The following is a 27,524-nucleotide window of genomic DNA, read 5'->3' as shown; positions in this document are numbered from 1 at the left end:
TGTGATTATTGAATTTCCACATTTGCGTTAATTATCTCATTTATTTCAGTCTAAATGAAGTAACAAGCCCTCCTACACAAACACACAATGATTATAAGAAACAAAGATATAATAAAATAATTCTTAGGACCCTACACTTCTACTAAACCTCAGTTGATAAGAATCTGTATTTTGAATATATGCAGAAATGACCCTGAGGAAAACAATCCTCAGAAAAATGTCTTATTTTGTAAGGCTCATCCTCACTTGTATAAGAATTGTTGTACCAATTCTTGGAGAGTTGGGAAAAACTGCAATTGTTTTTGTTGGGACGGATTGCAGCAGTAAAAATGAATGTCCTGCCTAAATTTTTATTTTTATTTCAAATGATACCGATTCTTAAGAAAGATTCTAATCTGGAGGAATGGCAGCGAGGTATCAATAAATTTGTGTGGGCAGGGAAAAAGCCACGAGTTAAACTTAAGATTATGCAGGATACTCGTGAGAGAGGTGGCCTTAAATTGCCTAATTTTAAATTATATTATGAAGCTGCTGCATTAGTAGGAATAAGTGATTGGATTAATTTGACGCAAGGGAGGTTATTATATCTTGAGGGCCATGATTTGTTGTTTGGCTGGCATGCATATTTGTTGTATGATAAGAAGGTAGACAACGTGTTTAGGGTGCATATTTTAAAACAGGCATTGCTGAGAGTTTGGAAGAAGTATAGACATAAGTTAAGTTGTAAGATACCATTGTGGGCAATTCCAAAACACGCAATAGAAAATATACATGCTGGCTTCAAACATGATGTGACTACCTACAAGGAGATCCTCAGTTTGGAAAGAAATGCTTGGTGTTTGAAATCATATAGCCTCTTGCAAGAAGAGAAGGTTGTTCAAAATTGGTTTCAATATACTCAGTTACGGGCCAGGTGGAAAGAGGACCAGAAAAATGGATTTGCAATGACTGATGAAAATTTGATAAAGCAAATTAGAAATCAGGGACCAGCACATATCAAATGGATATATCTTGCATTGATAGAGATTGACTCAGAAACAGAGCTTGTTAAGGATTGTATGATAAAATGGGCCCAAAATATTCAGGAAGTTATTACAATGGATACTTGGGAAAAGATTTGGGTGAGGAACGTAAAATTTACTCAAGCTCAAAATCTAAGAGAGAACTTTTACAAAATGTTTTATAGATGGCATTTAGATCCTAAAAAGCTTGCAAGTATGTATCCGAATTATCAGCCTAAATGTTGGAGGTGTGGTGATGAAGATGCAACATATTTTCACATATGGTGGACATGTAAGAAGGTTAAAGCTTTTTGGATAAAAGTTTGGTGGAATATGCAGAAGATTTTTAAACAGAGGATAAAGTTTTGTCCGCAGCTTTTCTTGTTGGGAATAATTGCAGACGCTACAGTTGTGGACACTAAGTTGATGTTGAACTTAATTACGGCGGCAAGACTTTTGATAGGCCAATATTGGAAGAAAGAGGAATTGCCGACCATAGAAGAGTGGACTTTAAAGGTTTCCGACCTGGCAGAGATGGCGAAGATTTCGGCCTATTTGAAAGATCACTCGCAAGAACGCTATATTATGGAATGGAGAAAATGGATAGAGTTTATCCAGAACAAGTATAGGGTTAAGAAGTTTTATGTAGCATTTGAATAAGTCTTCTTTCTTTTTTTCTTTTTTTTATTTTAGTTTTCTATACATATTCAATATTATTAAGGATTGTTTTATCCTATATAAGCTAGAGAGTGATGGATTATAGAGTTTATAGTTGTTAGTATATGATTGTTTATGATTGCTTTTTATATATATACCTTGTATTTAGCTCTGGGAAGTCGGGGGGGAGGGGGGGAGGTAAGGGGGGGGAGGAGGGAGGGGGAAGGGGGGATTCTTAAAGGAAAATTGTATTTTAAAACTTTTCAATAAAAAAAGTATTGTTGTACCAAAAAGGTTCATGTCTAGAAATTAAGGTAAAAGTAGTGATTAGGCCAAAATAGCCTCTCCAAGTATGCTGGGTATAAAGGCTTCCAAGCATCAATTCCATTGATATTTGCTACCAATAAGCCTTGTTCTTTGCCAAGTCATGTTTAAAAAACAACCATCCAGGATACTATTCAGGCATGGTCATGAGAACATTACTCTTGTTTCCACTCCTCCAGATGAAATACCAGTTTTCAACTTCTTAACTTTAGGAAATTCTGTTCTCAAGAACTTTCCTTCCCTTGTTCCACTTTCCATTTGCCATTGCTAACCTCATTTCTATTCCTATTCCTATTTATTTACAGGCATTCCTCACTTAATCATGGTAATTGGAACTGGCAATGAAGTGATGTGATCTTGATTCTATCCCTCTGTTAATGCAGCCTAGCACTGTGTTGGGTTTTTAAGCAGCTGCAGCACACTGCTGGCTCATATTTAAGTGATTGTCTACCAGGACACAATGTCATGTAACTGACAGTAACTGCAACACTTCTGTTTACCATCATTAAGCAAGCAGTCACTAGGTGTGATATCATGTGATCATCAGTTGTGACCTCCTGTCAACTTCCCCACTATTTATTTATTTATTAAGTTTATTGGCTGCTCATCTTACCACCAGGTAACTCTGGACGGCTTATAATATTAAAAGATAAAACTATACAAGACTTATAGACACTATAAATAAAATACTATAAGGCTCCAGATGCTCAGCCTCAACTAAAAGATGGGGAAGGGGGAGGTAGGTTCTGTTATTAATTTATCAACTACCCCCAGTGTAAAACCCCATGATTGGAGCCCCAAGCCAACTGGCAGAATCTTTTGTGGAAGGTCAGAAAGGTTGCTCCAGGGGGCAGCATGTTCTAAAGGGCAGGCGCAATGGCAGAGAAAGCTCTTCTACTGGACTTTGCTTGTTGGAAGCAGCAGTCAAGGCTGCATATGGTGATCATATGATAATGGGTTGCTGTGACAATTGTAACTTGCCAGCTGCTTGCCAAACACCAGAATCACAATCACATGACTGCAAGAACACTGCAACAGACACGACTATGAGAAAAACCAGTTGTAAGTTCCCTCATTCATGTTGTAACTTCAAAAAATTGCTGAACAAGTTGTCATTAAATAAGGATTACCTATATAAATATTGCTTATTTGTTTGTTTGTTGTTTATTTATCTGGCCACTATATAAGATACTTGACAGCTCACAGCAACCAATAAGAACAAAGAACAAAACTGCCCTTCTCCATAGGCAGATCAAAGAGTCTCCCAGCTCAACCCCTATCCTAGCCCAATGCTGTGGAAAAGCCAGGTCGTCATGGCCTTCCAGAAAGCTAAAAAGGGTTAGATTACCTTGAATGTCTGGTAAGAGGCTATTCCACATGTCTGGACAGTCACCAAGAAGGCGTACTTCCATGGTGCTATTAGGAAACAACATTTAAGAGAGGGGACCTGGAGCACACCCATGCTGTCCAACCTAGTAAGATGGGCAGATATCCTCATGAGAAGCAGTCCCACAATCTGGCCCACATATAGGGTATCTTTCATCATTATTTGACTTTTGTCTGTGTCACTTGATTTTAGATAGTTGGGAAAACTTCCTGAGTCAGTTTGTCTTATTTTTTTCTTCAATTTGAGGTAAGACTTTGTACTATATTTTCCTGAACCTTGAAGAATCTTTATGCAGCACTCAGAAGAGTGTGAAACTAGTTCCATGGTCACTATTTTCTGTCAAATCTTCCCACCTGGAATTTTGGCTGTTAGAAGCTACTGAAAATGAACATTAAGACAGTGCAGCCAAATTTAGAATCAGCCAAAGAGAGATGTCTTCTCTCTGTTGCAGTGCTCCATATCCATTCCTCTTCCATTTATCCCCTGCTTCCTCTAAAATACCCAGCAGGTGCTTTTTCAGCAAGTTTCCCTGCTTATGTAGTCTGGAATCCATTAGAAAACAGAGAAGATGGACTCACGTTTCAGGAGAAACTTCCAGCTAGGTAAGGGTTAAATTCTTTCCGAGTGAGCACTACTCTTTCTTAACTATATTAAAAATGTATAATATCATAAATAAATATAATTCAACATCTTTGCTAATTAGAGTCCATTTTTTTCTCAGATCTATGTCCACTGAGATTTCTATTCCAGCAATATTCAAAGATTTTTGCTTAATGTTAGTAATTAAATATACTGTTCTATATTTGTTTTCTGAGGTTTTCGCGGGTGTTTGTATGTAGGTCTTTGGTCATTCGGGTTTTTTGCCACGTAGAATTGGAGGTATCAGGGCGACGTTACGACGAAATCTCATCCGTCATCCTCAGGCTGGTGGCTTCAGCTTCGTTCTTCTGGGAGAAGTGTGTTCTATATTTGTATACATTTCCTTCCTGTAGCAGTAGGACATGGCAGTTGGTGATGGTGAGAGAAAGCAGAAAAGAGGGAGAATCAGAGATGGGACATTAGAGACAAAAATGGCACACACCCAGATCTTTATTATTTTAATCATTACAATTAAATATATTACATTCTGAGTTTGCCCCTCCCTACTGGAAAGCAATGCAGTGGCCATTAATAACACAGTACTGGGTATTCAAAGGCAACATTACTGTGAGTTAAATTAACAGAGACTTTGTATGTGTTTCCCTGCCTATGGGTGCACAGTTTCAAATTCCATTAGTAATAATAAGGCAAATGGAATATGTGCGAGATGGTGGTTTTATACAGGAATTTTATGGCTTCAGAGTGGGCACAGCCTGTGGTGCTGACATCGAATTTACAATCAAAGAAAAATTTAAAATATCTCAGGGTAGTATTTCCATTCAGAAGTAACAGATCTGTCTCTTCCAAAGCAGTTTACCAGCAAAGCCAAGTAAAGAAGACAAAAGACAAATTCCTTAGGGAAGTAAACCATAGCATTGCAGTTTACCGTGTTTAATCTGCTGCCCCAAATTAGAAGTTGGGTCAACCATATTTGGTTTGAGATGGTATGTCCAAAATAAGAATCAAGGATGCTGCTGATTTCTTGCATGATGAAGTAATAACCAGAAGTGGGAAGACTTCAGTAATGCTTAATATCTTCTTTGTATCTCTTTGTCAGGTTCAAGAGCCAACATATAACGCCCCACAGAGGGCTCACTGAGTGGTGTTTCCTTAAGGTTCAGGGTCTTCTGTGAATTAGCTCCTCAGCAAGATGATTTACTTCACTTGAGAAACTTACTATGATATCTAATGAGCTCAGTCACTACTGGTTTCATACAAAAGTTATTCATGAGTTACACTAAAGCAACATTTTTGAAGCCTGGCAACCTGAGGTCATGCTGGCTAGTGAATTCTGGAATTTGAATCCACACATTTTCAAGTTACTAAGTTTGAAATATATTGTACTAAAGAATGTTAAAGGCACAGAATTCATTTGAAAGAAAAATAATAATTTTCACTTTTTTTTGATGAGACTATAACAGAAAGTCTGGAAACTATTTTTTTAAAAAGTAATATATTGTTGTAAACGAAAATTGCTATTCAAAGATTTTGCCACACTTAAGGAAATAAAATTGCTAAGTCCAATAATAAGAAATATTGATAGTTTGATCAGAATGACCAGAGAATTTGGTTAAATGTAGGGTTAAAGCTCACAATAGATGTCAGCATAAAATAAACAGTCTAATAAAAAATGTCTCAAAGTTTCAATGGCTCCTTCTCCAGAAAGCAGTCTGGAATTGAAACAAATGCCTTTAAATTTCCCCTCTACAACCACTAATGAAGTCACATTGAACCATACCAAGGCTAGGCACTTCCTGAGTTTGAGGAATGTACTTTGATTTAAATATCTGGCAGGTCTGACATCGGTATGAGGGCTACTTAGAAATATATCTTTAGGAAAGGACATCAGCTCTTATTGAATATCAGTGTCCTTAACACACCTCTTAATTTTTTATTTATTTTTTAATCCCATTTATATCCCGCCCTTCTCCGAAGACTCAGGGCGGCTTACAATCTAAGAAGCACAAATCAATGTGCCTAGCAATAGCCTTCATTCTATGTATATGCCTGCTTATTAGGGCTTTCGGGGGGGCCCAAGTGGCATTTTTACAAAGTCAGCTTATTGCCCCCAACAATCTGGGTCCTCATTTTACCTACCTCGGAAGGATGGAAGGCTGAGACAACCTTGAGCCTGGTGGGACTCGAACCTGCACTAATTGCAGGCAGCTGGTGTTACTTAGGGAGGCATTAGCCCACTGCTCCACCAAGGCTCTTCTACCTGTCCCTGCCCTAGAATAAGCACTAGAATCAAAGAAAAAAACAAGAGTTGCATTTTGGGTTGTGGCCCAAAATGCAGCAAAACTGTCAGAAAAAATATAGGAGTTTAGACCTGCAGTTTAGCCCAGTATGTAAAAATGTCATCCAAGTGGAGATTCAGCCTACTATTGTTGATGTCAGCCTTGTGGGGTGGGATTACATCAAAAACAAGAAAAAAAGTTAAGGAAATGATTGGTCCATTAGTGGGGGAAAGTGGCAAGAAGGTGACAAGCAACAGGGAGAAAGCAGAACTATTTAACTTGTTTTTTGCATCTGTCTTTACACAAAGGGAAAAAACAGTCCAACCTATCAAAAACAGTATCATAAAAAACAGATTAGAAACACAAGTTAAGATAGGCAAGAAAATGGTAAGAGAGCACCTGTCCAGTCTAGACAAGTTCAAATAACCAGGACCAGATGGATGACACCCCAAGGATCTCAAGGAACTGGCAGACGTGATCTCAGAACCACTGAACTATATTTTTCAAAGATTCTGGAGCACTGGGGAACTACCAGAGGACTGCAAAAGAGCTGATGTAGTTCCCATCTTCAAAAAATGGGGGGGAATAGATCCAGGAAACTACAGACCTATCAGCCTGACCTCAATACCTGGAAAGATTCTGGAAAAGATAATCAAACAACGAATCAGCAAACACCTAGAGGCAAACAAAGTCATTACTAAAACCCAACATGGGTTTGTCAAAAACAGATCATGCCAGACAAATCTTATTGCATTCTTTGACCAAGTGACAAGCAAATCAGTGGATCAGATGAATGCTGTGGATATAATTTACTTGGACTTCAGTAAGGCATTTGATAAAGTAGATCACAACCTACTACTTGATAAGATAGAAAAATGTGGGTTAGACAGCATCGCCACCAGATGGATTCTTAGCTGGCTGACAGGCCGTACTCAGCGTGTGGTCCTCAATGGAACTGCATCTACACGGAGGGAAGTGTGTAGTGGGGTGCCCCAGGGCTCTGTTCTAGGCCTAGTGCTCTTCAACTTCTTCATCAACGATTTGGACAAGGCGATAGATGGGGAACTCATCAAATTTGCAGATGACACCAAGCTGGCAGGAATAGCCAACACTCCAGTAGACAGGCTTAAGATACAGGAGGATCTGGACAGACTTGAACACTGGGCGCTATCTAACAAAATGAAATTCAATGGTGAAAAAAGTAAGGTACTACATTTAGGCAGGAAAAACCAAATGTACAGGTATCATATAGGTGGTACCTTGCTCAATAGTAGTAACTGTGAGAGGGACGTTGGAGTCCTAGTGGACAATCACTTAAATATGCCGCAGCTGCCAAAAAAGCTAACACAGTGCTAGGCTGCATTAACAGAGGGATAGAATCAAGATCACGTGAAGTATCAATATGACTTTACAATGCCTTGGTAAGGCCACACATGGAATACTGCATCCAGTTTTGGTCACCATGATGTAAAAAAGATGTTGAGACTCTAGAAAGAGTACAGAGAAGAGCAACAAAGATGATTGGGGGACTGGAGGCTGAAACATATAAGGAACGGTTGCTGGAATTGGGTATGTCTAATTTAATGAAGAGAAGGACTAGGGGTGACATGATAGCAGTATTCGAATATCTCAGGGGCTGCCACAAAGAAAAGGGAGTCAAGTTATTCTCCAAAGCCCCTGAAGGCAGGGCAAGAAGCAATGGATGAAAACTAATCAAGGAGAGAAGCAACCTAGAACTAAGGAGAAACTTCCTGACAGTTAGAACAATTAACCAGTGGAACAACCTGCCTCCAGAAGTGATGAATGCTCCAACACTAGATTTTAAGAAGAGACTGGACAGCCATATGTCTGAAATTGTATAGGGTTTATCTGCCTCAGCAGGGGGTTGGACTAGATGACCTCCAAGGTCCCTTCCAACTTTTTTATTATTATTATTATTATTATTATTATTATTATTATTATTATTATTATTATTATTATTATTATTATTATTATTTCAATCATGGAAGTAAAACTCACTGTGTAAAAAATCTGAGTCATCCTCCACAAAATCTATATCTCTTAAATCCCATTCAGCATAACATTATATGGGATATATGGGACTTGGAATATGACCCAAGGGAACTAGTAAGAAACTTTTTCTAAGGAGCAAAAAAAGTATATGGACCTCATTGGATGCCAAATAATAACTATTCTAAACGTGGGCTGAATCTTGTACTGTGGAAATATATAATGTACCTTTAATATTTAAAAAAAAGTTTGCAGAGTATAGCAGAACTTTGAACTCTGGGGAGTACATATTCCATATGTATCTTACTTGTAGTTATGATGTGAAATCCATACCAAGATGCATTTAGCAGCATACATTCTCCCACAGATAACTGAACTATTTTATTTCCTTTTTTTATTTTTATTTTAGAGATGGTTTTATAGTGTCAGCAGCTTTTGGCAGTTAGCTGGTATAGATGACTACTGTAAAATTTATCTTCAAGATATGCTTTGAACATTTGTGAAATAGATGTAACATCAAGAGGCTGAAAACCACACATAGTTCTCTTAAAGAGTATTTGCTCCCTTTTGGCTTTTTGCATAATTTGCCACTGAATCTCATTAGAGCTCCACGTTGGTCCTACTAATATATAAAAAGAATCTAAGATTTTGTGCTTACTTCAAAAATAAAGCTATCTAATATGCAATATACTAGAGTCAAAAAGACCCAGATTGTTGGGGGCAATTAAGCTGACTTTGTAATAATGCCGCTTGGGGGGGGTGTATGTGTGTGAAAGCCCTAATAAGCAGGCATATACATAGAATGAAGGCTACTGCTAAGCTTGTAAGCCGCCCTGAGTCTTCGAAGAAGGGCGGGATATAAATGGAATTAAAATAAAAAAATAAAATAAAAAAATAATTTCCTACTATATCCAGTAAGCAGCATTGTTTTAGTTTAACTACTGTGACCAAATACTTTCAATAATTGTTGATCAATCTCTCATATAACTTTGAAAGAATTCTGGTCTGTTCCTCCTTGGCTATCTTTGTTAGGGTCTTTCAGTATAGCTACTTTCCCTTTCAGCAGCAGATCGGTCAAGGACCAATCACCGAAAAAGCAGAGAAGGCTGAGGCAGAAGAGGTGGATTGGATATAGATAAATGCAAATGAGGGGGGGGGGAACTTATCCTGGGGAGCATGAAATGATGCCTTTACTAGATGTTTCAGTTAATTATTAATTATATTGTTCTGTTGTGTGAGAAAGGGTGGCATGCAGAAATTTTAAATAAATAATTCAGAATTGCCACCTAGAGGAAATTTTATGAATGGGAAGTGTGATCAGGTATTAAATAGAGTTAGTTTGGCCTAGAATCAGCAGATTGTGAGTTCAAGATCTCCTTTAGGCATGAAAGGTATTTGGTTGACTTTGGGTCAGTCTCTCTCTCAACCCAACCTACCTCAAAGGGTTGTTGCTTTGGAGAAAAAAGCCAGAAGTATTAGGTACTGTATGTGTGCCATCTTGACTTATATATACATAAAAAGCCATAATAGTAATAATTTTGGAGTGGCTTCTAAAGAGTTATGTTCTGTCCTCAAATGTACTTGCTGCATCTACACCAGCTCCCAAGAGTCCATCATCCTATTTCAACATTTTTTTCCAAGGCCACAGATGAAACTCTAGTTTCTGGAGTATGCTACATATTCAACTTAAAGAATACTACAATCCATAGAAGGCCCATTTTCCATGCTTCTAAATACCCTGGATAATACTATGGTTCTATTTGGTGCTACTTCCTTCCTTTTTTGCAGGACTGAGTGTGACTTAGTTGAGGATTGCCTTTCATTTTACCCCATAACAATAAATCTATGAGGTATGCTAAGTGGAGAGAAAGTGATTGGTCCAAAGTTAATCAGTCAGTTTCCAAAGCTGCTATTGGAGTTGGATCTGGGTTTCCCAAATCCTAAATGAACATCTTAACCCCTTCATTACTTCACACTGGCTCTAACCCTCCACGAGATAATGACCTTATTAGAACTATTAGAATATGCCTTGAATTCTAAATTAAACAAAGTAGTACTAATTGAAGTGCATGGTCTTCTCATGAAACATTTTAAAATGAGACCATTTCAACCTATTTTAGAAGACAATATTCTATTTTATAAATGGAATAGCATGAAATAAAACCAATGAAATTTTATTTATTTATTATTTTTGCAACGTTACTCTTAGAGTTTGGCGAACATAATTCAAATAAAACTATATTGTGCGGAAACATCCTTTTAATAGCAGACTTTCAATTGTTTCATCCCATCATACAATAGGCTTTTAGTAGCTGTTCACTAATAAGCTAGCTATTAGCAACAAAGCTGATTTTAATTATTTCACAGAATTCCATTTCATTATTTTTAAAAAATGCTTCTGTTGTGTGCTGAATCCTTTCCTTTTTTATAAGGATATTTTAATCCTTTCCTTTTTTAAAATAAATCCTACTGTCCCTCCCAACCTGCCTCTTTTTCTCTCAAAGAAAAAGACAACAAGGTCATATTGTGCCTTGCAGTTAACCCTCACCAGGTGTTGTGTATGAGTTTAATGAATACTTTCATCATCAGCAATCCACCAGAGAAGAAAATTAAAAGCTGAACTCCTTCACTTTCTTTAAAATAAACTGAGAGTGTACATCCAAATGAGCAAAATGATTCTCATAATGGTATGTGTGGATGACCTTGGGGAACAAGGGGAAAGATACTGCCTAGGAAGCAGACAAGAGAGGCAGGAGCCCACAGTTGCTTAATGATCAAAGAAAGAAAGATGTCCTTATTGATCAGATGATCAAAAGTGAGAGTGGGAAGTATCTTCACACTTGCAAGATTCTCTTAATGCAGCCTTGCAATAAAATTGAACTAGTTCATCTAGTTGTGTTTCTTGCCTGATCTATCTAGGAGACTTAACAGATCTCTATCTGCTTTGTAATTTTGTAATATTCTCCTTCTGTTGTTGTTGTTTTTTTTAAAAAAAGTGTTAGTCACTTGAGTCCTTGTCAGAAAGGTGAGACATAAATCAAATTTAAAAAATGCTGCAGGCATCTTCCTAACCATGTCTGCAAGATCCAGTGTTTTGTCAAAATTATAAAAGCAGTATCAGGTCACTCTATACTTTGGAGGACTTTGATAAAAGAGCTGAAGAAGTTAAAAACACCCACAAACATGGGTTTACACAAAGTGGCGTATGTTGTCTAGCCAAAAAAAAATCAGATTATAGTTTTACTACATTCCCCTTCCCCATAAAGGGAAAGTAGTACAGTAGTAATTAAAATATTGGATTGATTAGAGAGATTTTCACTTGAATCCTCACTCAACCATGAACTTTATTTAGTATTTATCAGAGGTGTACACAGGGAGGACTGAGAAAGGAGAAAATGAGAAAAGCAGCTGGTAAAATGTAATTACTACCTCTTTCATAAGTGCAACATGAAGTTGCATGCACAAAAAGGGGGCAGCTTCACAAGGGTTTTGACAAAACACTGGATCCTGCAGACACCTCTATTATTTATTGACTTGATTTGATTTATATGTCACCTTTCTATTCTGACCAGTATTAGATGGCTTAAAATGTTTAAAAAACAAAAATGAATAATTTAAACCCAAATAAAAATTAACATTAAAAGAAGCACAAAAGCAAGTTTAAAAGTTAGAAGTTGTCTAAAAGAGCGGTCTTTACAGTTTTTCTAAATTCTGAGAAAGTGAAGGCCAAAAATATAGCCATAGCCTTGGAGCAGTGGAGGAGAAGGTTTTCTCCCACATGGCCAATCATTCAGCGGCCAAGCTGTTGCCACCCTGATAATCATGCATAGACTAAAGAGAGGCCTCTTAGATGCCCTGTTTCTCAGCCTCTCATTTCTGCCTCACCAGTTCTCCAGTCTGCATCCATTCCCTTTCATTGTCTTCCTCGTGGTTTGTATTTCATTTATGCTTTGGCTCAAGGTAAAAGTTTATTCTCAAAAAAAGGCAATTGCCATAATTTGGGAGACATGCTGAAATCTAATGCCTCCATTCTCACAAGTAGCTGATCCACCAGCTACAAGAAAAACTGTACTGAATGCTGTCTCCATAACTGGGCTTCTGGTTCCTGCATAATTCCTCTGTCTTGGTCCTTGTCTTGGATTCCAGCTTTCTGTCATGTCACCACCATGGGAATACCTTCAGATACAAGTCCTGGTCTTTTTCTTTAAGGTACAGTCACCTACATCTTCCCATCAAATCTTTTGAAAATAGTTTGCAAGAACTTCCCTTCAAAATTTATAGGATTCACTTCCTGCCAAGACAGAGCAGTTGTTCAGTACATACATGAAGTTTAGCAGAAAGATCCAAAACAACTGATTCACACTGATTTTCTTGTTTACCAGTTGGCCAATGCTGTAATTTATGCTTCTTGTTGTCATCTCATCCCTCCACAGTCTGAAAGCAAAGGCAGCGAGCAAAGGCAGCAAGAGTTTCCTATTTTGTAACATCAGCACCACCAAATGGCTTTCTTCTGCTCAAACTCTCCTCCTGTATCAGGCTGCTAGGAAATTATATCCATATATTTGCCCTTTTTATCCCCTAATTAAGGGCTTATGGGCAATCAAGGTCTCATAGATGTCCACCAAACATTGGACATCAATCCCAATCTAAAACATCACACAGATTCAATGTATAATTGAAGATGAATGAATGCTGAATGATAAATGAGATGAAATTGATGTGAAAGACAAATGAAAACAATGGCATATACCCCACAAAATGAGCCACAATCATCTAATATATAAGAAACTTATAAATCCAGTACAATGTGAACAACAGGGACAAATAAATACACTGGCAAAGTTACCCAAGAAAATACCAAACATTTCTAGTTTCTCCCTTGTAATTTTTGCAATATTGCTTCCTGATTCTTCTGTTCTTTGTTGTTCCTTATCAGCAGTTTAGATTGCAAGGCAGAAACCTGTCCTCTTCACTCCATAAAGCACTATGTGCACTTTTCAGTAAATAAATGGGTGAAGATCATGTGTACTGTATCTGGTATATTTGATGTAAACCATGATATAGTAGAGCTTAAGAGGTCTAACTAAGGGGGAGCTGTTTAAAGTCACAGTAATAGTGCCTAACTGATTTTGGGCCACCCACTCTCTCTGAGCTAAATATACCCGTCAAATCTGTTGATATGAGGATAAAATTGGAGGAGGAAATATTACAGATGCCCCCTTAAGCTCATAGAAGGCAAAATCAAAATCCATCTGTAAATGCGTTGTCACTGAGTCCGGGTCAACTCCTGGTGACTATGAGGACAAATGATTGCCATCTTCATCTGTCTCCAGAAATAATTCATGGCTCTTCCAAGGACATTCCAGCAATCTCTTTGTTCCCATCCATCTACCTTCTGTACTGTCTTCCCTTGTTCTGATTCCTTCAGTTCTGCCAGGCATAATAATTTTTCTTGCCCATTAGCCACTCCCATCACAAGCCCAAATATGTAATCTCTTTCTGACTGTGGCCTCAAGGTAGTTGACTGCTTTTATTTAGTCTAGAACTGAGTGTTTCCCCCCCCCCAATCCATGATACTATTAATAACTGTTTCCAAAACGGTAATTCAAAAATATCTATTTTTCTCTTACTTTTCCTCGGTATCTGCCTTTCACAGCCAACTGTGATCACTAGATAAATCTAACAATGAATAGATAATGATATGAATGAAAAACAATGTGCAAAGGATATAACATAATGAAAGAGATGAAAAGCCATTTTGTTGGGTTCGCGTGTAGATAACTTAGCAAATTTATTTATTTTAATATATTGATATGCAAAATGTAATCCAGATATCTCTTGATATTTCTCAGAATTTTGTGATGGAAATGGAATTGAAATATAGGCCAGGAAAAGCTATGCATAAAACGGCACATACTGTATTTGTAAAATAAGCATTAAAGGCATCTAAAAGGAAAGTGCTTGCAAAAATGCATGTATCAGGATATTTTAAAAATGTATTTATTAATGAACCTTCTGGACCACTTTAATTGCAGTCGACTCTGAGAGACGTAAAGCAATATGCATAGTAATAATACATAACAATACAGCAATATTTAGAACATGATCAATCAATGTAATAAATACAACAGATGGTGTTTCATCCTCGACAGGCCCTTTTCATTTGTGCATATTAAGTAGGCAGATTGTAACTTCAACAGGCAATTTCAAAGCTACCCAAACCCCACACTAAATCAGGTTTTATAGTTCTATGCAGCATCTTCATCTGCACTTGTAAACTACTGATAGCTACTTTTGCCTTGGTAATATCAGTAGACTATAATAATAATAGGTCTGAGCTATTAGAGGGCAAATGCATTTTGCATCAGCTGAATTTTCTGAAGCATTATTACACGTAGCCCTATGTAAAATAAATTACAGTAGTACATAAGAGGTGGGGGGAAGGGGGGAGGGAGGATTGTACTCAGAACTTCTTTCTGAGCATGCCTTCAGCAGCAGCAACGAGTCCAAAAAAATCTCCCAGGTTGCATACTTCTTTTAGAGCTAGCACAATGTTGTCAAGAGTCAAAGGTGTTGAAACTCTGGAATTAGCAGACTTAACATCCATTCTGTCTTGCTTGAGTGGAAAATGAGCTATTTCTCCCTATCCAGTCCAAACAGCCACAGGTTCCAGAACCTGGGTTAGCACTTTCACTACCTCATTAATTCTGCCTGGGATAGAGATATATAGATGGTTATCATTGGCATATTAATTATATCCTAGAAGTAGCTACATTCAAACAAATGGAGAAGTTCATAGTCATACACTAGAAAAAGCGGAACCACCATCTAACTGGTTATCCCAGTTCTGACCTTTAGAGGTGATCCAGAAGAATAGCAGCCAAAAGAATCAAAAGCCACTGAATGATCCAGCAGGTAAATATGTACACTCGTGGATCCAACGCTTGCCACAGTCATCCAAAACAGCAGCCATTGCATTTCTTTCCACCACCTGAACCTGAAACCGAGCTGTCAACTACTAGATAATCTTATCTCAGAGTTCTCTGTAACTGACTTTCCACAACCTTCCCAGACAAGAAAGTATTAGAGATAAGAAGATGAAGACAAAAGTTACCCCAGATTGGGGGATTAAAGGCATTCCTGTTAAGGAGGGACTGAATCGGTGCTTTTTTTGAGGCATCTGTCATCTTCCCTTAATATAATGAACTATCTCTCGGACTCAGGGGTTGTAAAACTAGCATTGCAAAATGCTGTCTTTCTTTAAGATCCAAGAGCTACAGAACTCCAAAATGATGAACAGATGGACAATTAGACAGATGTCTTTGTTTAACTTTTGTAATTTTAATTGTTTTTTTAATATTTGTTTTTATTGTATTGTTAGCTGCGCAGAGTTACTTTGGCTAGTGAGATAGGCAACATATAAATGTAATAAATAAATAAATAAATAAATAAATAAATAAATAAATAAATAAATAAATAAATAAATAACATGTTGAAGTTAGCAGAGCCAACACAAGTGCTAATTTTGGTTTAATTTACATTTAACATAATTAAAATTATAGTGGACTCATTAAATATTAAAAAATATAATTACACCCCATGCATGGAGTGATTTTAGACTTTTGTCATAGTAAAAATTATAATTCAGTGGCAATTTTTGGAAAGCTTTAAAGAAAGCACTCAAGGCTTTCAGGCCACAGCCAGCACGCCAAGTAATTGCGAAATTGATGTTCACTTTTGCTGATGTCAGCAGCTCTCATCTTTCCAGAGCTTTGCTGAGCCATTCATCTTCACTAGCCTAGTTCTATAGTCACTGTATTTCAGTTTCCTACATATTCATTCATTTATCATGGAATATGCCGACGGTTAAAATGACTGTGGTGGGAAATAAATGCAATAAATAAATAAGTAAATTTTCCATATAAATTCCTAGAGCCATCTTCACATTTCAGTGGTCCCCAATTCATCCTCATGACTCCTGTCTTCTTCCATCTATAACAGCATGCCCTTTGAATGCTGAACTGGAAAGCCTATGGCCCAGGGGGTCATTTAGGCCTTGCCTTAATGTTCTTAGCTCCCTCCCAGTCTAATTTCAAAAGCCATCTGCACATAGATCTGTTTGAGCTGCTAGCAAAAAAAAAATCTTCTAGCCTACTGAATGAGATTGAGATACAGGCACATTTAAATCAGATATCAGAAGGAAAAAGCTAGATTAATACGTTTACGTTTTACGTTTTATTTAATTTATATACCGCCCTTCTCCCTGGGGACTCAGGGCGGTTCACAGGGCATATAAATAAAAATACAATACTATACAAAAGTTAAAACAGAGATTAAATCAATGCCCAATTAAAAAACAATAATACAATCTAAAATAACAATTTAAAACCCATAGAGAACTGACAAGAAGGAAAGAATATTGAAAAAAAGGATCTAAGCCCATCTACTGCTTTCTTCAATCCCATTCAGCATAAATATCTATTTTATTATATATTATTCCTTTGATCTTGATTCAGTGCCTTAATCACATCTTTATTTTTTGTTTTTCTTGTCATATCCTCCCCTTTTGTTTATAAGGATAGAGAACTGAATTAAAACTAAGAGTCCTCCATTCAATCATAAAATTCTATTTCTTTTTTGCTGTTGTTGTTTTTAGCCTGCCTTTATTATTTTTTTATAAATAACTCAGTGTGTTGAATATACCTGATATTCCTCCTATTTCACTACAACTCTATAAGTTGGGCTAGGAGAGAGTGACTGGCCCAAGGTTTTCATGCCTAATGTGGGACTAGAACTCACAGTCTCCTGATCTGTATTTAAAAAAAAGATATAGAATAAAAGCATTTAAAAGGAAAAGAAAATAAGTAAGCAAAAGTAAAAGTAAAGTGGTGAGAAAAGAATAAAGAAATGAAAGAAAAAAGAAATAGAAAAAAGAAAAGGAAGACAAAATATAAGGAAATGAGCAAGTTACAAATGCATTTGAATTTTATCTTCTCTTTCTAATATACCTTCATATCTCTCTTCTTTCCATAATCTAACCTTTCTAACCATCATACTCACAAATCACACATAAATTTTGTCCCTTTTCAGCAAAAAAAAATGTTTCCAGTCACTAACAAATGTATTTACCAACTTTTCTCTAATTAAACAGGTCTGTTTTACCATCTCTGCTAATTCTGTCATCTTTATCAACCATTCCTCCATTGTAGGTATTTCGGTTTTTCTTTCATTGTGCATATAATAATCTCACTGTTATTACCATATGGAAACACAATTATCCATAAGACTTTTCTAGTTTTTCATCCATTAACCCCAGAAAGAAAAGCCCTTTTTTCAGTTGAATATTTGAATTTGAATTTGAATTTTATTGAATTCATATACCGCCCTTTCCCGTAGGACTCATTGGTGTTTAAAATTCTTTGTATTGCTGATTGTATCTGACCCCAACAATTTCTGGGGGGGGTTGGAAGCTTACCAGGCACGATAAAATTGCTCTTCATGTTTTACACATTTGCAACATAAATTTTATACAGGAGAAAACATATCAGGAACAGAAATACAGGGCACTAGAGGTAGAAGGAATGTTAGACCTTTCTTCTGTCAAGTCTTGAATTTTCTTTACTGCTCCTAGGAAAGTCATTTACTGAAGTATCTTTCAGAATCTTGCCCAATCCCTTTTAAAGCCACCCAGGTTGAGAACTGAAATGTCTTCACAAAGACAAGAGCGAGACCGTAGGCAAAGGTTCACAAGTTTATTCGGTTCAGCTCCGGGCAGCTGACTGTCAAAACAATCCTGGCTTTTATAGAGAACTGTCAAACGTTACAACCAATCAGATAACAGTATTTTTCCCGCCGCTCGGACAACAGCCAATCGTCATGCGGCATTCTGACAGCTCAGCGGCTGTCGGGGAATTCCTCTCAGCTGAGAGCTTGGCTCGGTTCGGAGGACCAGATTGTGAACTGCCGATTTGACAGTTCCGGGAACTGTCAAATCTGGCGCGTGCGTGTTTGGTCCCGGCAGCCCGTTTGACAGCTGTCATCGAGAATGGCGGCTGGCGGGGCGGCGCGCATGCGCTGTTGCTTCCGGCAACCATTTGACAGCTGTCAACTGTCAAAAGTCTGCCGGGCCGGTGCTTCTCTTGCTGTTTGAAAACCCCTGGGTTCCTGATATGAATCAAGAACCATCACCAAACCTTGTGATAGCAATTTCCATGGTCCAAATGCTAGCTCATTCCAGCTAGCAAGAGAAATTTCAAAATTCTCTTCTTCAGCCTCTCACTGTGGTTAAGAATATGCATCTCAATGCATTATTGTTATTAAACTGAGAGTGCTTCAGCCTAGCTTGCTATAGAAAGAATGATTGCCTTCTTCAAAGCAATTTCTTTATGTCTACAATAAGAACACAAAATTGGTGCCTCAGTCTAGGTCCCTAGACCAGGTCTTATGGATCGCCAGCTCAGACATAATATAAAGGCGAGTTGTTCAGCAACAGGAAGCTAATCAAGCTACTGTTGGCCTTACAGTTATTACTGCTTAGAATCATGTGAGATCTCCTGGGTTGCCAATGGTCTTGGAGAGAAAGAAAAACCATTTAACAAATAAAATTATTTTGCCATTTGTCTCTCTGAAGCCCTTAGGAAATGGCTATTAGTAGCATCCTATTTTTATTTATTTAGCTGCATTTTCTAATCTTGTTTGCTTTCCTCTAGCTGGTTTCCTTGGTCTTACTTGGAAAGGGGAATAGAGGAGGCACCACAATTTTTCAGGAAGATAGTTTTAAACAATCCCCGTCTTTAGCTGAATGGTACAAGGTTCCATCCAAAAAAGGTGCCGGAACTCTGTTCTGGGCGTTCTATGAGAAAAAAAAGCCCTGGTTGTTGCTCTCTAGCCCAATTTACTGGTCTGGGGAGCAAATACCCAGTCTATTGTTTTGAAGCTAACCCAACCCCTTTACCCATGAACCCTTACTGCCAGAACGAGTGCACACTGGGAAGGCTGACTCCATTTTCTTTAGCATTTGGAAGGAAGCAAAAGCACCAGGAAAAATCCAACCTAATCTGTGGTACATGGTCAACTGAGGACAAAACCCACATCTCATACACACAGCATCGCTGGTGAGATTTAGAATTATCTTTATTTGTTAATTGTTATGTTTACCAGCCACCCAATATTGCTTATTTGCATTTGGATTCTTATTATATGTGTTTATTAGATTATCGGCAGGAAGGACGAGGGAGACGCGTCTTCATTCAACTAGTTTATTTAGTCAGCCCGGACAACGGTACAGGGAAAAACATGCCTTATATAGGCAGCTGTCAAACGGGACAGCAAATCAGCTGGGCGCGTTTTCCCGCCAAGAGCAGGGGGCCAATCGGTCAGCTGTTAGGGCAGAATCTCCCCAGTGACAACGCTAGCGGTTTAGCCAGGCAGGGGATCCCGTCAGCTGGTTTTGGCGGGCGGCCGGCGTTTTGACAGCTCGCCGCCGCTACTGCGCATGCACCAACTTTGACAGCTCGCGGCGGCCGCCGAGGGCTTGCCGCGAGTTTGACAGTTCGGGGTGTAGTGCGCATGCTGTCAAATGGCCGCATGTACTTGTAGGCCGCGTGAGCGGCTGCGCATGCGTAGTCTTTTGACAGCTGTCAGTGCGGCCGCGTAAAAGCGGCCTATGACAGCTGTCATTATGTCTTTGAATATATTGCACCCCTTTTCCCCCCCCCTTGAACTGAACACATAACTTTGAGTAAACTTTTAACTGGTGTTGGAATTGTTTGGCGAACTTCCGGCCCATTCGAAATCCGACAAGTATGCTGGCGGCCTCTTCTGACGAGTAGATCTGCGAGGTGCAGGTTCTTCTATGGGTTCGGGGGCTTCTACGGGGGAATGGGCGGTGGGTCTGTATGGCAAGGGATATCTTCCGGGTAGTCGGTGCTGGGGGGTTCTGAATTTTCAGCCGCCCCTTCTGGCGTGGTGGTGTTGGGGGGTGACCGGGGGCGAAGCTGGTCTGCGTGCCTTCTCAATGTGAGTCCTTTGCCCACGTTGATGGTGTATGACAGGGGGCCGGTTTGATCGAGAACCACCCCCTGGGTCCATTTATCCCTTCCCCCATAATTTCGGGCCCAGACATTTTGTCCTTTAGTGAATGTTTTGTGTGGCAAGGTGTTGGTTTTTTCGGCCGCTGGCCTGTCTGGGTGCAGTCTGTCAAGTCGAGTGACCAGTCGGCGACCCCATCTCAGTTCTGCCGGAGATTTTCCGGTGGTGGACACGGGAGTGGTGTGGTGTGCGAGGAGGAAGCGGGCGAGTCGACAGTGCCAGTTTCCGACGATCATTCTGCGCAGAGAGTCCTTGGTCTTCACCATGACCTCTGCGAGGCCATTACTGGACGGGTGGAACGGGGCCGACGTTGCGTGTCTAATACAGTTCCTCCTCGTGAAGATCTGGAAGTCACGGGAGGTAAATTGAGGCCCATTGTCAGTAATTATGACATCTGGAAGACCGTGGGTGGCAAAGACTCCCCTTAATGCTTGAATGGTGGCCTCTGATGTGGTGCTTGAAACCGGGAGGACGGCCTGTCCCTTTAAATCTATCTGCGCCCCTTGGAAATCTGCCAGCATGACCCTGGAGGGTTGAATGGGGATGCGGTGATTTGTTCTGTTGGCTATTTTCTGAAGGGTGTCCCCTGACAGGATGGAAACGGAGGATCCTGAGTCGACCTCCATTTCACAGGGGATTCCCTGTATTTTTACCCACGTTCTAACTTTGGCTCTGGGGATGTTGTTAGCGGGAGCTTTTGTTAGGGAGCATACGGACTCTACAACCCCCGGGGGAGGGCGGGGAGGGGTGGTCCTACCTGCGGGGATCTCATCAAGGTCGTGGAGGGTCTCCCGGTTTAGGCTGCGACAAGCTGATCGGATGTGGCCGGTCTTGCCACAGCCGTGGCACTTCGCGTTCCTAAACCTGCAGGTAGCTCGGGCATGGCTTCCGCCGCAGCTTGCACACTTCGCCCTGGCGTTGGTCAGCGTTTTCTTCGCGTTGGGGGCTGTCTGTCGGTCTTGGTTGCGGTTCCTCTCCCGGCCGGCGACCATCTGGTTGAAACGGGAGAGGATTGCATCGACCCCGGAGTTAGGCTCCGAGGGTCCTTGGTCAAGCTCCCGGGCTTGATGGACGGTGGTGCCCGAGTTTTCTCCAAACGCCTCTGTCTCGTCGCGGTGGCTGTCTTCGTACGCCATTATTTCTAGAGTGAGCTCTGCGAGGTCCATTGTGGGCCTTGCCACGAGCTTCCTCTGCAGGCGCGTGTTTTGGAGACCGGCGATGACCTGATCGCGAATTCGGTCCTCCAGGTCGGGAAAATGGCACTTGCGGGCGGCGTGTCTGACGGCCGCGATGAAGGCGGTGGAGGTTTCACCTGGTTGCTGCTTTCGTCGGGCGAAGTAGAGTCGCCAATACAGCTCCGACCGCCTTGGCATGAAATGTTTGCTGAGGCGGTCAGTGAGCTCGGCGTACGGTATAGTGGCGACTGGGTCCGGGCTGCAGAGGCCAACAGCGATGTCGTAAACTGCCAGCCCGCTGAGGCACAGGAGCGCGGCAGCCTTGTGGCGGTCCTCCGTGATTTTGTTTACGAGGAGGTACCCCTCAACCTGGCCCCAATGCGACTCCCATCCTTCAGGGTGCCGGACGTCGAACTCCCTCACATGTCCTAGGTTTGCCATGCTGGGTCCGCGGTACTTAGGGCGCCCGGATGTTCAGCTTGTCCGGTCGGTGACTTAGCTAGTGACTTCAGCATTGACCGGACAGCGACTTCCAGGGCTGTGACTTCAGCTAGTACCGGGATCCCATCCTCGTCGCCAGGTAGATTATCGGCAGGAAGGACGAGGGAGACGCGTCTTCATTCAACTAGTTTATTTAGTCAGCCCGGACAACGGTACAGGGAAAAACATGCCTTATATAGGCAGCTGTCAAACGGGACAGCAAATCAGCTGGGCGCGTTTTCCCGCCAAGAGCAGGGGGCCAATCGGTCAGCTGTTAGGGCAGAATCTCCCCAGCGACAACGCTAGCGGTTTAGCCAGGCAGGGGATCCCGTCAGCTGGTTTTGGCGGGCGGCCGGCGTTTTGACAGCTCGCCGCCGCTACTGCGCATGCGCCAACTTTGACAGCTCGCGGCGGCCGCCGAGGGCTTGCCGCGAGTTTGACAGTTCGGGGTGTAGTGCGCATGTGCGCCGTTTGACAGCTGTCAAACGGCCGCGTGTACTTGTAGGCCGCGTGAGCGGCTGCGCATGCGTAGTCTTTTGACAGCTGTCAGTGCGGCCGCGTAAAAGCGGCCTATGACAGCTGTCATTATGTCTTTGAATATATTGCATTTATATTTTGTCACCCATCCTGTTCCATTAATAAAGCATTCAGATCTACAAACACAGTCTGTTTTATTGGAGGATAGGTGGATTTAGCTGCATGTCAAGCTGCACACACAGTAATGTGTAGTAAGGACAGAACAGGGATAGATAAGATTAAATGTAAATAAAAATAACTTTGCTCAATTGAATAGTTAAGGAAGCTGTCACATACAATATTTTACAAATAGATCGACAGATGATATTGTTAATATGGCTCTGCACTTCATTCTACAACATCTTGAATCTCCAAGGACCTGTGCAAGGGCTTCTGCTCGGCATTCAATACTATCATTCCATATTCCTCTAACTAAACTGATTCAGCCAGATGTGCCTGACTACACTTGTAAGTGGATCCTAAGGTTTCTAACAGATAGGAAGCTAGGTGTTAGAACAGGTGAAACTAGGCAAAATCACACCAGATAATTGTACAATTAGAACAGGGGCCCTCCAGGGCTGTGTGCTTTTTCTATTTCTCTTTTCTCTATAAACCAATGACTGCATCTCAAAGGATACTCTGTTAAAGTACTGAAATTTGCAGATGATACAACAGTGATTGGTCTCATTTGAGACAACAACAAATCTGTATACAGACAGAAAGTTGAACAACTAGCCTTGTGGTAAGGCTGGAACAATCTTGAACTGAACACATTCAAAACTGTAGAAATAATAGATTTTAGAAGAAGCCCACCTATTCTACCATCTCTTACAATACTACACAACACATTATCAACAGTAGAGCCCTTCAGGTTTCTAGGTTCTATAATATCTCAAAACTTAAATGGACACCTAACATCAAAAATGTCATCAAAAAAGCACAACCAATAATATTCTTCCTGTGCCAACTCAGAAAGCTCAGATTGCCAGAGGAGCTGTTGATACAGTTCTATAAAGGAATTATTGAGTCCATCTGTCATGGTTCTGACAGATTAAATTCTTCAAAGAACTTCAAGGCATTGTTTACCTTAAAGAATCTTTATTCAAGTTGCATAGCACCGGCACATACATAGTCGAAGCCAAAATCTGAATTCCCCTCCTCTGAACACATAGTATCAAAACACAATTCCCTCCTCTAATTAACAGTCATAAATCACATTCTCCAATTAGTTTGAAATGCAGACTTTCCCTCCAGTTCTCCAACCCGCCATTTCTTATCATCTCTTATTTTAAACAACCTTGAATCACACACTACTATGATATTGCTATGTCTAACTAATTCCCATGCACATTCTTCCTCCTCCCCACCCCAGTATTATTTAATTCTAACTCTAAGAGTAACACACAAGTTAAGGAAAATGGCTACATCTCCATATATTGTCAAAGCAAGAACATCCGATGTTAGCAGCATTGACACCATCATTTGCAACTCTATAACTGGTTTTGCATTGCAACCAAACAAGACAGATACAGACTTTACCGGTTGCAGAAAAAGCAATTGCTACTAGGCTGCCTTCCATTGAGGACCTGCATATAGTGCATGAGCCAGAAAAAAGCCTGTGAAAATATCTACATATCCTGGACATAAACTGTTTCAACTTCTTCCCTCAGGGCATTGCATGCCAAACAACTAGACACAAAGACAAGTTTTTTTCCCCACACCATCACTCTGCTTAAACAACTAATTCCCACAACACTGTCAAACTACCTAGTAGAGTTGTATTTCTATTAAACTTCTCATCTTTCCTATTACCTATTTCCTTATGATTATAACATTGTTGCTTGTATCTTACAATTTATATTAATTGTTTTATTTAATAACCTAGTATGATTTATGTTGATTGCTTATTTAGTATCCTATGACTATCACTGAGTGTTTTATCTTATGATTTATGATGAATGTATTTTATGATTATGATCATGATTTATCACTTGTTTCTTGTATGTACACTGAGAGTTTATGCACTGGAGACAAATTTCTTGTGTATTAATAAACCATTCTATTTCTAATATACATGAGAGCCAATGTGGTGTAGTGGTTAAAGTACTTAGCTTACTTTTAGCCCACCCAAAGCCACAGGACCGCACAGAGTAACTTTGGTCCCATCATTCTCTTACCGCAACTTACCTTGTGGAAGGGAAAAATAGGAGGGAGTACTAAATACAGTGTATTGAACTGGTATGCAAAATAAGGGGGATGTAAATTAGATAAATAATAAATGTTATGCGTATCCTGCAGTTGCAAGGAGGGGCTTTGTAGGAACTTAGGAAAACAGAAAGAGACATTTATGAGCTTTTGTCAGCATCTTTGCTAAACCTCCTTTTACTGCTTCCATTCTTCCTTGTTAACACTTGTAAAATTGCAAATATTGCCTGAGGGCAAGACTGTAGAAGTAAAAAAGTAATGTTTTAAGCTGATTGAATGCTCACTATTTCAGCCAACAGGAAAGGAGAGATTAGAGTAACTCTTACCCTACCTCTCAATCTCTTTCTCTCCTTGGTATATATAAATGTACTCTTTGGTCACTATAATATGATTTTGCAGCTGAAGTGGAAAATAATAATAATAATCATCATCATCATCTTGAACATAGGAATGATCTGTTGTTTCAAAAGTCTGAGAACCTTATATTCCATTATCACCACTGGAGTTGGATATTTTGGTAAAGCCTTGGATTCCTGCCAATTCCAGTCTCAAGCAGACTGAAATTAAATCAACTGCAGTTACTTCTTCTCCTTAAAATTACAGGATTGGAAGGGAGCTTTAAAGTCTTTTAATCTACCTCCCCCACCCAAGGCTGGAGATCCTATACCATTCTGGACAAATGCTTATCCAATCTTTTCTAGAAAATCTACACCTACAATTCTAAGAGGCAAGCTGTTCCATCAGTTAATTGTTCTCACAGTCAGGAAATTTCCCTTTAGCTCCAGGTAGGATCTGTCTTTAATAAAACTTCCCCCCTTTGCTTCTGATCCTTTCTTCAGGTGCTTTGCACAATAAATCAACAGCACTTTCTGTGACAGCCCCTCAAGAACTGAAAGACAACTATCATGTTATCCCTAATCTTTCTCTTCATTAAGCTAAACATACATAGTTCCCTTAACCATTCATCATATAGTTTGGTTCCAGACCCCTATCATCTTTGTTGCTCTTCTTTGCACACTTTCTAGGGCCTCGGCATCTTTTTTTTTATTATAGTGACCAGAACTGGATACAGTATTCCAAGTGAGGCTTCACTAGTACAGTATAGAGTCGTATTACCACTTCTCATATTTTTGATGCCATCTCTTTATTGATGCAGCCTAGGAGTGCATTGGTTTTTTTAACAGCTGCAGTACACTGCTGAATCATAAGTGGTGGTCTACTAGGACAGGGCTTTTCAACTGGTGGTATGCATACCACCGGTGGTACTTTAGCACCTGGCGAATGATACGCAACCCCTAGCCAAATGTAGCAGGAGAGGGAACCAGATAAAGTGACACCGCACAGACCTGGAGGAGACCAGCTGGAGCTTCAGGCTCAGCAGAAGCCCCAAAATCTGCACACACAGTTGCATGTTGGTTGGAGCTTCTGGCACACCTGGAAGAGAAAAGGAGGAGGAGGAGGGCAGAGAGAGGGGAAGCTATAAAAGGAGCAGGTTTTGGCAGGAGAGAAAAAACACAAAGAGAAAGCAAGAGAAACAGTGAGGAGAGACCAAGCAAGTGGACTTTGCGAGCAAAGGGTGAGTGAAAGACTGAGAGAGAAACTTTTGCAAGCAATGTGTGAGTGAATGAGAGCAAGAGAGAAGCTTTTGCGAGCAAGAGCAACGTGTGAATGAATGAGAGCAAGAGAGAAGCTTTTGTGAGTAATGTGTGAGTGAATGAGCAAGAGAGAAGCTTTTGCGAGCAACATGTGAGTGAATAGAGTGAGAGAGAAGCTTTTGCAAGCAACAGGTGAGTGAATGAGAGTGAGAAAGAAGCTTTTGCAAGCAACAGGTGAGTGAATGAGAGCAAGAGAGAAGCTTTTGCAAGCAACAGGTGAGTGAATGAGAGTGAGAAAGAAGCTTTTGCAAGCAACAGGTGAGTGAATGAGAGCAAGAGAGAAGCTTTTGCAAGCAACAGGTGAGTGAATGAGAGTGAGAAAGAAGCTTTTGCAAGCAACAGGTGAGTGAATGAGAGCAAGCTAGAGGTTTTTGCTAGCAAAGGGGGGGGGGGTTGCCAGCAAAGGGTGAGAGAAAAAGGAAAAAGTGAGGAGGAGAAGGGAAAAAGAAAAAGGCATTGACTTCTGACTTCCACTGTTACAGTAGGAAGGAAGCATTAACACTGAACCTCAACTTTTTACTTTTCCATAAAAGTAAAACTAGCCATTTCTATAACAACAAATGAATCTAACCAGTAAAGCCCAAAATGCCCCCCTTTTTAATCATCAAGTTTTTGACACCTTGCTAAGCACTGGTGGTACTTGAATATTGTCATGTCCTAAAAGTGATACAATCTGTGAAAAGGTTGAAAAGCCCTCTGTTAGGACACCTAGATCTCTCTCACAATGACTACTGTTGAGCCAGGAATCATCTATTCTAGACCTGGATTTCCTGCCTAAGTGCAGGACCTTACTTCTTGTTGGATAAGGCCCAGTGCTCAGGTCTATTAAGATCATTCTTGAGTCTATCTTCCAAAATATTGCCAATTCCCTCCAGCTTAATGGATTCTGCAAATATGATGAGTTCCCCCCTCTTCCCTTCTTCCCTTTCTTCCCTCTTCCCTGGACCCAAAAAGGAGAAGGAAAACCCCTCTTTCAGAGCTTAAAATAGTAACTCAAAAATATTTTTTCATTCACAGAAAGAAGTTGCTTAAATGTATTAATGCTAAAGGATCAAAAGGTTCTAATTAGTTCATGGATGTCTGCCTTCCAAGAATAACTCATGATTTTATTCATGTAAACCATCAATTTGGGTGTTTTGACCATTCCC

This window comes from Vipera ursinii (genome assembly GCF_947247035.1).
Source record: "Vipera ursinii genome assembly, chromosome: 1".
Taxonomy (NCBI): domain Eukaryota; kingdom Metazoa; phylum Chordata; class Lepidosauria; order Squamata; family Viperidae; genus Vipera; species Vipera ursinii.
This window is presented reverse-complemented; position numbering follows the sequence as displayed.